The sequence below is a fragment of the Hyperolius riggenbachi genome, chromosome 8, assembly GCF_040937935.1.
Source record: "Hyperolius riggenbachi isolate aHypRig1 chromosome 8, aHypRig1.pri, whole genome shotgun sequence".
In the NCBI taxonomy this organism is placed as follows: Eukaryota; Metazoa; Chordata; class Amphibia; order Anura; family Hyperoliidae; genus Hyperolius; species Hyperolius riggenbachi.
Genome location: NC_090653.1, coordinates 197,214,468 through 197,227,309, shown reverse-complemented (window position 1 = coordinate 197,227,309; position 12,842 = coordinate 197,214,468). Strand labels below are relative to the sequence as shown.

General features: G+C 45.3%; 1 protein-coding gene across 2 annotated transcripts in view; it reads left to right on the top strand.

The window, feature by feature from the left end:
* FRMPD3 (FERM and PDZ domain containing 3) overlaps positions 1–12,842 on the top strand; it is a 281,016-nt gene that overhangs the window by 74,190 nt on the left and 193,984 nt on the right. The window contains exon 1 of one of the 2 annotated variants that reach the window (XM_068248084.1): positions 2,097–2,170. The exons of the other annotated variant lie outside the window; for it this stretch is intronic. The gene's annotated coding sequence lies outside the window, so the exon portion shown is untranslated. Of the gene's footprint in view, positions 1–2,096; positions 2,171–12,842 lie in introns of those variants that run through there. 2 annotated transcript variants of the gene reach the window in all.

Sequence of the window (12,842 nt, the reverse complement as noted above, 5' to 3'; positions counted from 1 at the left end):
GTTGAGGGACCCCCGTATAAAAAAAATCAAGGGGAATGAGCTGTACAGGGTGGCCACGCTACTAGACCCTCGGTATAGGCACAAAGTGCCGGACATGTTACCAACTCACCTGAAGGCAGAAAGGATGCAGCACTTGCAGAAGAAGCTGGCAACCATGCTTTACAATGCGTTTAAGGGTGATGTCACAGCACAACGCAATAAAGGTACCACTGCCAGTAATCCTCCTCCCATGTCCACGCTGGCAAGGACAGGACGCTCCAGCGATATTATGGTGATGTCAGACATGTGCAGCTGGAGGCATTGTCACTGAGAAGATAAGTCAACTAAGTCACAAAAGTGTTCAGTACCAAGGTAGAGGCTGGTCCAGGAGGAAGATAAATGATAGCAATATGGAAGTGGTGAGGAGAGTAGACACAGACAGCACAAACCTCAAAATTATGAGAGCTAGTGAAGGTGCTGGTGTAAGAGGTTTGAAGTAACAGTGTTCAGAAAGGAGAATACCCACCTCATCCTCTGGTTTGCCACCAGATCTAGGAGTGTGGCTAAATTTAAGACCGCCATATAGGGCAGCTGGAAACCAAGTATCAGGACATGTCTCATTAAGGCATAGGAAGGGTGAAAAAGTTTGAAAAATGGCCACTATACATGATCTCTTAATTTCTACTACTGAGCATACATTCCAGAAGGCACCAGATATGGAGGGGGAGAACAAGGAAGAAGGGGATTGTTAATAAGGTTATTCAGGCTAGAGGTGTTGGTGGGTAAGATAGAGTGGAGATAGCCAGTGCAGGATGTTGAGGTCACAGAGCAAAATGAGGACTTGGAGAGGGCCCTGGACTGGGAGATATGTCCCCTGAAGCAAGGAGGAGTAATAGACAGAGGTGAGAGCTGTGCATATGAGATTTAATACACAAATTTATATTCATAATAAATTAATGTAACCTTTTGGCCTCTACCACTTGGGACCTCAAAGACTAGTTGATTATAATGCTAAATATGGATAAACTGGAGGGCCTTTTACATTTGGAGAAATGGATGATTTTTTTATGACATGGAAAAAAAAAGTTTGTTATAAATATCTATATAACCACTGAAATGCAGGTCTTGATAGGCCCCTTCAAATATACCACATGGTACACCTCTTCTGACCTGTGGGGCACCTTGGGTCACCTAAACATTACATTCTGTGTGAATACTGTGCGTATGCAACTTCTTTGGTAATGGGGTAGGTTATGGGGTTGGTTAGATAGGGAAAGGGGATATTTGTTTTCCTTTAACCACTAGCTGTGATTTTAGCGGTATATTTATGGCCTGCGGGAGGGCTGTTCCCATTCAAGGGGCGTCAGTGTGTTTCTATGGGCGGCAAGTGTGGGCACACGCACTTGCCAGCATGATTGCCAGTTACAGGACAGATTGGTGAATGGGATGTTCCCATTCGCTAATCTAAGTCTTGGATTTATGAATAATCTCTGCTGTAACCAACAGTACAGATTATTCTTTGAAAATCAGTAAAAACAAAACAAAAAACAAAAGCAAAAACAAAACACTACTTGAACACTACTAGAAAGCTGTGATTCAGCGCCATCTAGTGAACAAAAATAAGTGCAGTACACTATTATTTTTGTCTGCACAGAAAACTATACATATATATATATATATATATATATATATATATATATATATATATATATATATATATATATATATATATATATATATATATATATATATGTAGTAACATCTGGGTCCTCCTTGTCTTTTATTCTGATTTGTCTCCCATTCGTGATACCATTTTTTTTAATGCTTTTTTCAAATTTTTCACAAGAGAAACAATGGCAGCACTGAACATGAGCTCCTGAAATCTTACCAATTTTACCTTGTAATGGACAACTGAATGGACACAAAGGACACAACCAAGACACAGCCAAGACCAAGACATAACATGGAAACCAGAGGAGCCTATGGAAGTCTAAAGAATAAAAAGACTAAAGATTAAAAAGCAAATGCTCTGAATGCTCTGAATGGAGAAGATAACCACCTATAAAAGGATAAACAAGCTGTGTCACTTAGAGGAAAAGCAACAAGCAGCAGCAGCCAGCTCCAGCCAACCAACAGATCCTAACACCAGCAGAGAGTAACCCCAGAACTGAGCAAACCTGCAGAAAACAAGGTAAGGGCATTTCTGCTGAATATTACTTATAGAAATAAGAAAGTTTATCAAGGTATTCACAATGGAAACCTTGGAGCCAGCAGATCAAAAGGCAAGCCAGGATGCAGATAAGCCCAGCAAATCTAGCAGCAGGCGGTCTGGCACTCGGGAGATTGTTTACTCTCCTGGCAATAAAAGCAATGATGCAAAGAAAGAAGAAAGATTGAAACTAACTAAAAGCATACCAGAGACTTTGTTTGCTGACTATTCCTCTAACCCTAGAGTAAGAACAAACCTGATATTTTTTACACATGACACCCAAGCCTGGCATACTGCCATTTGTGAAAAATTTGAAAAAAGCATTAAAAAAATGGTATCACGAATGGGAGAGAAAACAGAATAAAAGACAAGGAGGACCCAGATGTTACTACACTTACAGTAACTGTATACCACAATGGCAGTGTCTTGATCCAGGGGGCAGAATGTTACTTAAATATATTTGAAAAGCTTTATCCTGATATTGAAAGACTTGCAATTAACTTTAAAGAAAACCAGACAAACTCTGTCAACACAATCAATGGTCGTAAATCATCTGCAAGGACTGTTCCCAGAGAGAAGGCTGAAGACCAATCTCCAAAACAACAAAACAACACAAACAGCCCCCCTCCAGAGACCAAACACCAGATTTCTCACACCCCTCCCTGGAGACTCTCAGAGACTGTCTGTCCCAATTAGAAAGAGATTTCACCCTTTTCAGGGAAGAAAGGAAAAGCAGCCAAGGTGTGAAAAATGAAAATGATCAACTGAGAGAAGAAATAGCCAGGATGAAAGCTGAGCACACGGCAGCCTTGAATGATATCAACATTTCCCTACAAAATCTACAGGAGGAAAGCTCACAACTTAAAGAGGAGATCAGGAAATTAAAAATATTAAAACAGCCACAAAAGTTAGAGGAGACAACAAAAAGCACAGAGACCCCCACAAAACCTATGCCGACCAAAGACAGTGCTCCGCACAACACACAGGATGCAATAATCACCCAAGAGACCAGTGACAATCCCAGCCATCCAGCCCCCTCTCCAAATACTGCCAACACAGCCTCATCCAACAACCCACAGCCCAAGCCTAAACACCAAGCAAATCGCTCCTATAAACATCGCAGTCCTGACATTGTGCTGGTTATAGACTCGAATGGACAATTCCTGGACATAAGAAGACTCTTTCCAGGGATGCATGCCATCAAAATCATCACTTCAACTATTGAAAAAGTAACAAAGGTCATTAACCTCCCTGGCGGTAAGCCCGTGCTGAGCACAGGCTATGCCGCCGGGAGGCACCGCTCAGGCCCCGCTTGGCCGATTTGCATAATTTTTTTTTGCTGCACGCAGCTAGCACTTTGCTAGCTGCGTGCAGTGCCCGATCGCCGCCACTACCCGCCGATCCGCCGCTATATGCGTCGCCGCAGCCGCCCCCCCCCCTCCCAGACCCTGTGCGCTGCCTGGCCAATCAGTGCCAGGCAGCGCTGTGGGGTGGATCGGAGTCCCCTTTGACGTCACGACGTCGATGACGTCGGTGACGTCATCCCGCCCCGTCGCCATGGCGACGGGGGAAGCCCTCCAGGAGATCCCGTTCTTTGGCGGCGATCGGAGGGGCTGGGGGGATGCCGCTGAGCAGCGGCTATCATGTAGCGAGACGAGAGACCTCGTCTCGCTACATGAAGAAAAAAAAACAAACGTATTTGCTGCCCCCTGGCAGATTTCGACAAACTGCCAGGAGGGTTAATGATCCTCATTTCACCGACCCAAAACATCTCATCCTGCACACCGGCACCAATGACATTATACAAGAAAACACCACAGACCAAGAAAACATCACATACAAATTGTCACAACTGGTTAAAAGGGCACAGCAGAAATTCCCCAGCACAAAGATTATCCTCTCTTCCCTGCTCCCAAGAAAAGACATTCCTCACCAGAGAATTAAACAGATCAATGCAGAGCTGGCCTCCCATCTCAGATCCTCACCAGACATACAACTGGCACAGCATACCACAATCACTACAGACCACCTGTACAACAACAAGCACCTTGACAAACAAGGAGTCAGCCGCCTAGCAAAGGAACTAAAGGACATGGTGCTAAATAGACCCCAGAGACTCCAAGAAAGCCCTAACTCAAAAATCAGACAGCAAACCACAATGTCCCAACGCCAGAGAGAGAGCCCACAAGCACATGGACAAACATGTAGGAAACCGCCTGCCCCACAATGGCAACACAAAGTAACAGAGGGTAGCATCATGGCAGAAATCAGAACTTTGCTTATCAACATGCAAAGCAGATTGAGGTGACACCCACAACAGTGTCCACCCTCCCCCTGAAAATACTGAGTCCTATGAAAATTTCTGCTCATTACAAGGTAAACCGACTCAAAATGATATCCCTTATCATCAGTAGCTGGAACATCCAAGGGCTGAACGCCTCAGCTTTTGGATCCAAAACAAATGATCCAGACTTTAAAAAGAGACTTGAAAACATTGATATCCAAATCCTCCTGGAGACATGGACCCGGGCAGAGGATGAATCTTTCGTACCCATGGGGTACCGGGAATTCTCCATATCTGCCCAGAAAAATAGGAACATTAAACAGGGCCGCTGTTCAGGAGGCATACTAATCTGGTATAAGGAGGAGCTTACAGAGCACATCAAAGCAATCAAACGAGGAGACAGCCACATCTGGATCAAAATAAACAGCTCCATCCTCACCTCTCAGTCTGACATGTACCTGTGTGCAGCATACATCCCCCCTACAGAGTCCCCTCACTTCAAACCTGACATCTATGAGGTCCTACAAAGAGAAGCCAGCCACTTCCAGTCTCAGGGCAGAGTGCTCATCTATGGAGACCTCAATGCCAGAACAGGCACAGAGAAGGACTATCTGACCTCTGAGGGAAACACATACATACTTGGAGGAGAGAGCTACTACCAGGAACAAATGCAGACAGCAAGAAATAGCTATGACAAGACAGTAAACAAAAGTGGGAAAGCCCTGCTGAACCTGTGCCGGAGCCTCGGCCTATACATAATGAATGGGCGAACTAGGGGCGACTCTCTTGGGAGATTTACTATGAACTCACATGTAGGCAGCAGTGTGGTAGATTATGCTGTCACAGACACAGACCCCATAAACATCAATGCCCTCATAGTCAACCCTGAAACACACCTGTCAGACCACAACCAAATCTTGCTGTACCTGAAATCCACCGATAAACCAACTGCACAGCAACCTCACCAGACCGGTCTCTACAAGCTGCCACCATCCTTCAAATGGCCCAAAGAGTCTGCCATCAAATTCACCAACATGACCAACACTGCCAAAATCCAAGAACTGCTGACAAACTTTCATACCAACCTATATGAACCAAACCAACAAGGTGTCAACCATGCAGTGAAGGACTTCAGCAACATCTTATATAACATGGCAGTACTCGCCGGCCTCAAGCAGACCAACTTTAAGAGATCCACAAATAAACAGTCCCAAAAATGGTTTGACAGTGAGTGCAAGGCTCTACGTAATTCTCTAAGGGCAGCCTCTAACCAAAAGCAAAGAGACCCCAACAACCAGGACCTAAGGGAAGCCCATGACGACCTACAGAGACAAAACAAAGACACCCTCAGGCGGAAAAAACAGAGCCACATCTCCCACAAACTCCAACAGCTGGAGGACTCCCTCCAAGACAACTCATTCTGGGAGACCTGGAACCACATTGGGACAAAGCCCAAGAAAAGCCCTCTACACATCCAAAATGGCCACATCTGGCTCCACTACTTCAGGGACCTCTACAAAGACTTCCCAGAAAATGCCCAAACCCCGGAACAGAAACAAATAGCCGCAACGCTGAAGGACATAGAGGAGACAATCAAGGACTTTCAAAACCCTCTAGATACACCAATCACGATGGAGGAAATAAGAGAAAGAACAAAGCTGATAAAATGTAAGAAGGCTAGCGGTACCGATGGCATCCTGCCAGAGATGATCAAATACAGCCCCCCGGACATACATGAGGCACTTGTAAGTAGAGTTGGGCCGAACCTCCGATTTTAGGTTCGCGAACTTTCGCGAAAGTTTCGGTTCGCGTTAAAGTTCGCGAACCGCAATAGACTTCAATGGGGATGCGAACTTTGAAAAAAAAAAAATTATGCTGGCCACAAAAGTGATGGAAAAGATGTTTCAAGGGGTCTAACACCTGGAGGGGGGCATGGCGGAGTGGGATACACGCCAAAAGTCCCCAGGAAAAATCTGGATTTGGCGCAAAGCAGCGTTTTAAGGGCAGAAATCATATTGAATGCTAAATGACAGGCCTAAAGTGCTTTAAAACATCTTGCATGCAGCATGTGTATACATCAATCAGGTAGTGTAATTAAGGTACTGCTTCACACTGACACACCAAACTGTTCACTGAACAGAACAGGTATACAGTGGCGGGTTCACTGAACAGAACAGGTTTGCAGTGGCGAGTTCACTGAACAGAACAGGTATACAGTGGCGGGTTCACTGAACAGAACAGGTATGCAGTGGCGGGTTCACTGAACAGAACAGGTATACAGTGGCGGGTTCACTGAACAGAACAGGTATGCAGTGGCGGGTTCACTGAACAGTACAGGTATGCAGTGGCAGGTTCACTGAACAGGTATGCAGTGGTGGGTTCACTGAACAGGTATGCAGTGGTGGGTTCACAGAACAGGTATGCAGTGGTGGGTTCACAGAACAGGTATGCAGTGGTGGGTTCACAGAACAGGTATGCAGTGGTGGGTTCACAGAACAGGTATGCAGTGGTGGGTTCACAGAACAGGTATGCAGTGGTGGGTTCACAGAACAGGTATGCAGTGGTGGGTTCACAGAACAGGTATGCAGCCAGGGACAAGCTAAGCCTAACTAATCTTTCCCTATGAGAGAGAGTGTGCAGCAGCTCGCCCTACTCTCACTAATGCAGGCACACGAGTAACCGTAATGGTCGCCGCTGCCTGCCTTTTAGTAGGGGGGGGTGGGGTGGCTCCAGGGGCTAGTGTAGCCTAATTGGCTACACTGGGCCTGCTGACTGTGATGTAGAGGGTGAAAGTTGACCCTCATGGTGCATTATGGGGCGAACCGAACTTCCGCAAAAGTTCGCCTGCGGGACGCGAACGCGAACCACGGAAGTTCGCATGGAACCGTTCGCAGGCAAACCGTTCGGTCCAACTCTACTTGTAAGACTATTCAACCTTATCCTGAGTGCGGGCTTCCTCAGGCCTGGAGTGAAGGCCTCATAACACCCATCTACAAGAATGGGGACAGATACGATCCAGCAAATTACAGAGGAATCTGTGTCAGCAGTACACTGGGGAAACTGTTTAACAGCATCATCAATAAAAGGATCCTCTCCTTCCTCACACAGCAGGACGTACTCAGCAAAATCCAAGCTGGGTTCATGACAAACTACCGCACAACCGACCACATCTACACACTGCACAGCCTTATCAAGACCCATGTCCACAGCTCACGCGGCAAAGTACATGCTTGCTTTGTAGATTTTAAGAAGGCGTTTGACTCGGTGTGGCACCCAGGCCTTTTCCTAAAACTCCTAGAGAGTGGAATAGGAGGTAGAATCTATGATGTCATCAAGAGTTCATATACTTGGAACCAATGCAGTGTGAAAGTGGACGGGAAAAGAAGCGCGTTCTTCAAGCAGGGTCAAGGAGTCAGGCAGGGCTGCAGTTTGAGCCCAACGCTCTTTAACATATTCATTAACCAACTGGCTGTAGCCCTGGAATCTTCCCCAGCACCAGGCCTCCTCTTGCATGACCACGAGGTGAAGTTCCTGCTGTATGCAGATGATCTCCTGCTGCTCTCCCCAACAGAAAGGGGCCTACAGGACAGCCTGGCAGTACTGGAGAGTGTCTGCACCACATGAGCACTGCCCATCAACCCAAAGAAGACAAAGGTGATGGTGTTCCAGAGAAAAAAAATCTAAAAATGCCCACCTCCTCATTTATATTAAATGGCTGCCCACTGGAGACCACAAACAGTTACACCTACCTGGGGCTGGAAATTAACCAAACGGGGAGCTTTAAACCAGCAGTAGAGGCCCTGAAGGAAAAAGCCTGCAGAACATTTTATGCCATCAGAAGGCAACTTTACCACCTAAAACCACCGGTGAGAGTCTGGGTAAAGATATTCAACAGCATCATCACCCCAATCCTGCTCTATAGCAGTGAGGTATGGGGCCCGGTCACCTACCCTGACCAATCAAAATGGGACTCCAGCCCAACAGAAATCTTCCATCTAGAGTTCTGCAAGTATCTTCTCCAAGTCCATCGCAGCACTTCGAACTCAGCTTGCTGGGCAGAGCTAGGCAGATTCCCACTATGGCTGACTATCCAGCAGAGGGCGCTCTCATACTGGGCGCATATACAGAGCAGCAACCCCAGCACTTACCACCATAAAGCCTCACTGAGCCAGGGTGGGGAGGCCATACCACGCGCTTTGAAACAAAGCGTCAACAGCCAGCCTAGCCAAGACCACCAACACAGGCTGACAAAAGCCCAAATAAAAGGAATGATAGAAAGCTGCAAGGACCAATACCTAGAGGAATGGAGAAGTGACATAAAGAACTCCCAGAAACTCACTATCTACCAATCACTACAGAGGGAGTACACAATGGCTCCATATCTGGAGAGGCTACACCACCACAAAGATAGACAGGCCTTGTACCGTCTGAGCACCCACAACCTGGAGATAGAGACAGGACGACACAGACAGACATGAAAGCCCCGGGAGGAGAGACTGTGCAGACAATGTGACCAGGGGGTTTTGGAGGATGAGGCCCACTTCCTGCTACACTGCAGCAAATATGCACTGCTGAGGACCGCCCACTTCCAGAGACTCTCCGCCCACATCCCAGATTTCACCTCCACAGATGAGGAGAGAAAACTCTATATCCTACTGGGGGAAGAGGAAAAAACTGTGCAAATAGCAGCGCGATATATTACTGCCTGCCACCAACTGACAGGAACATGATATCACATGGACTGTATACCCCCATACTCTCCTCCCCTATGGACTGTATACCTATACCCCCCTCCCCTATGGACTATATATCTCATCCCCCCATACTATACATTACATCCTCCACACTCCTATGGACTGTATACCTATATCCTTCCCTTAGTCCCCCCCCCCCACTTTAATATTTTGTTTTGCTTTGGCAATGCTAAATGTATTTGGTCCTACCAATAAAGCTTATTTGGATTTGGATTATATATATATATATATATATATATATATATATATATATATATATATATATACATATATATATATATACATATATATATATATATATATATATATATATATATACTTCACAACGGAGGGGTTTTACCCCTGAAGCACCAGCGCGATTTGTACCTTGCAGCGCGGCTTCCATAGATTTTTTTCTGTGATATGATTGGTTATTGGGGACTGGGGTCCCCATAACCAATCATTGCACTGCAGAGCGGGGGTGTGCGCGCGCGCGGGTCGCGGGGGCGTGCGATCGCGCGCTGCACGTTTGTTTACATTTCATGGTTATCAATGGAGACTGCTTCTGTTTGAAGCAGTCTCCATTGTGTCCACAATCGGCGCGTCTAATTGGATTTAGGAACGCTTGTTCCTAACCTGCTGTGCTGGCTGGCTGGAGTGTGCGCGCGAGGTCCCCGCCCACTCCCAGCCAGTAAACAAACAAGTGCGCCTTTCTACGTCCCTGGGGGTTAAGCAGTGCGCAGAGGGACGGAGAAATTTAGCACTGGGGGGGTAAAGTGGATATATATATATATATATATATATATATATATATATATATATATATACAGGTTCTTCTAAAAAAATTAGCATATTGTGATAAACATTAGACGTTCATATATTTTAGATTCATTACACACAACAGAAGTAGTTCAAGCCTTTTATTGTTTTAATATTGATGATTTTGGCATACAGCTCATGAAAACCCAAAATTCCTATCTCAAAAAATTAGCATATTTCATCCGACCAATAAAAGAAAAAAGTGTTTTTAAAACAAAAAAAAGTCAACCTTCAAATATTTATGTTCAGCTATGCACTCAATACTTGGACGGGAATCCTTTTGCGGAAATGACTGCTTCAATGCGGCATGGCATGGAGGCAATCAGCCTGTGGAACTGCTCAGGTGTTATGGAGGCCCAGGATGCTTCGATAGCGGCCTTAAGCTCATCCAGAGTGTTGGGTCTTGTGTCTCTCAACTTTCTCTTCACAATATCCCACAGATTCTCTATGGGGTTCAGGTCAGGAGAGTTGGCAGGCCAATTGAGCACAGTAATACCATGGTCAGTAAACCATTTACCAGTGGTTTTGGCACTGTGAGCAGGTGCCAGGTCGTGCTGAAACATGAAATCTTCATCTCCATAAAGCTTTTCAGCAGATGGAAGCATGAAGTGCTCCAAAATCTCCTGATAGCTAGCAGCATTGACCCTGCCCTTGATAAAACAAAGTGGACCAACACCAGCAGCTGACATGGCACCCCAGACCATCATTGACTGTGGGTATTTGACACTGGACTTTTGGCATTTCCCTCTCCCCAGTCTTCCTCCAGACTCTGGCACCTTGATTTCCGAATGACATGCAAAAGTTGCTTTCATCCGAAAAAAGTTCTTTGGACCACTGAGCAACAATCCATTGCTGTTTCTCTGGTCCAGGTCAGGCGCTTCTGCCGCTGTTTCTGGTTCAAAAGTGGCTTGACCTGTGGAATGCGGCACCTGTAGCCCATTTCCTGCACACGCCTGTACACGGTGGCTCTGGATGTTTCTACTCCAGACTCAGTCCACTGCTTCCGCAGGTCCCCCAAGGTCTGGAATCGGTCCTTCTCCACAATCTTCCTCAGGGTCCGGTCACCTCTTCTCGTTGTGCAGCATTTTCTGCCACACTTTTTCCTTCCCACAGACTTCCCACTGAGGTGCCTTGATACAGCACTCTGGGAACAGCCTATTCGTTCAGAAATTTCTTTCTGTGTCTTACCCTCTTGCTTGAGGGTGTCAATGATGGCCTTCTGGACAGCAGTCAGGTCGGCAGTCTTACCCATGATTGCGGTTTTCAGTAATGAACCAGGCTGGGAGTTTTTAAAAGCCTCAGGAATCTTTTACAATGGTGTAGAGTTAATTAGTTGATTCAGATGATTAGGTTAATAGCTCATTTAGAGAACCTTTTCATGATATGCTAATTTTTTGAGATAGGAACTTTGGGTTTTCATGAGCTGTATGCCAAAATCATCAATATTAAAAGCAGCATTGATAGAAGTATAGATATCTAATAGGAGTATAATGATACTAATGTGCATGCATCTAGGTAGACAAGTATTTATAAATTTATGAACCAATGGAATAGTTAATCTGTTTTGTTTTGGGACTTTTGACCAACCCTGTTAAAGGACCACTATTGAGAAAAAAGTAGGCAGTTAAAATCTGACAGAACCGATAGGTTTTCGGCCAGTCCATCTCCTCTTGGGGGATTCTCAGGGTTTTCTTTGTTTTCACAAACACTGGTCCACATGACAGCCCTGGGGCCCCTGGGCTGTCATGTGGACCAGTGTTTGTGATTTTAAATTTTATTTTTTGCAGCTTCTATGATGCGGTTGACAGGTGAGTGGTTAGGGAGGGGACCGTGTGGGAGATGTGCCTACACGGGGCGTCCCTGTTAAACGACGCAATTCACGATTGCGTCCAACCGAAGCCTCCCACCTGAATGCTAATCTATGCAATTCCTGCTAGGTATGGTACAGCAGGCAAAGGGTGTATGACAGTGCACCTGATTGGCTGACAAGCGTCTGCTGGCCAGATAGAGGCAGGATATTGCTCTGACTGGAAGTTAGCAATTGTGTTTGTTTTCTTTGTTTTCAACAGCATTTCCTGAGCAGAGGTTTAACTGCCAAAATAATAAGATACCAGCCAGCCTCCATACTCACTTGCACACTGTTTTGTGAGTTAGACTTTTCAACTGATGTTCAGGAAATGCTGTTAAAAACAAAGAAAACCCTGAGAATCCCCCAAGAGGAGATGGACTGGCCCAAAACCTATCGGTTCTGTCAGATTTTAACTGTCTACTTTTTTTCGCGATAGTGATGCTTTAACTATCTTTTGCATTTGTGATGTAGGAATGCTTGGAGTGTGATTGTTTGTAGAGAGGTGGCAAGCATATACTGGAAATTTATTTGTAAATTTTTATTTTTTTTTAGTTACAGGGGAAATACTTACACGGTGCAGCATTGTTCTTGATTTTGTAATTATCTTTGTGTTAAATTGCATCTCCATCTTATTGTCTTTTTTTAACCCTTTTTGTTACTGTCACATATAGTTGAATTATACTCTGTTTTTTTGCCTCCATGTGAGCTGACCTTTAGAGCATATAGCAAAGTAAAAACTCTTGAGAAGAATTATTTTATCAATTCAAATACATTGGTGCAATTTTATCAAGACCAGCGCAAGGAAAACTGGTGCAAAACAGGTGTTAATGTGTATTTTTTAAGAGCAGCCAATCAGACTTAAGGTGGCCATACACTGGTCGATGTGCCATTAGATCGACCAGCTGACAGATCCCTATCTGATCGAATCTGATCAGATAGGGATCGTATGGCTGCCTTTACTGCAAACAG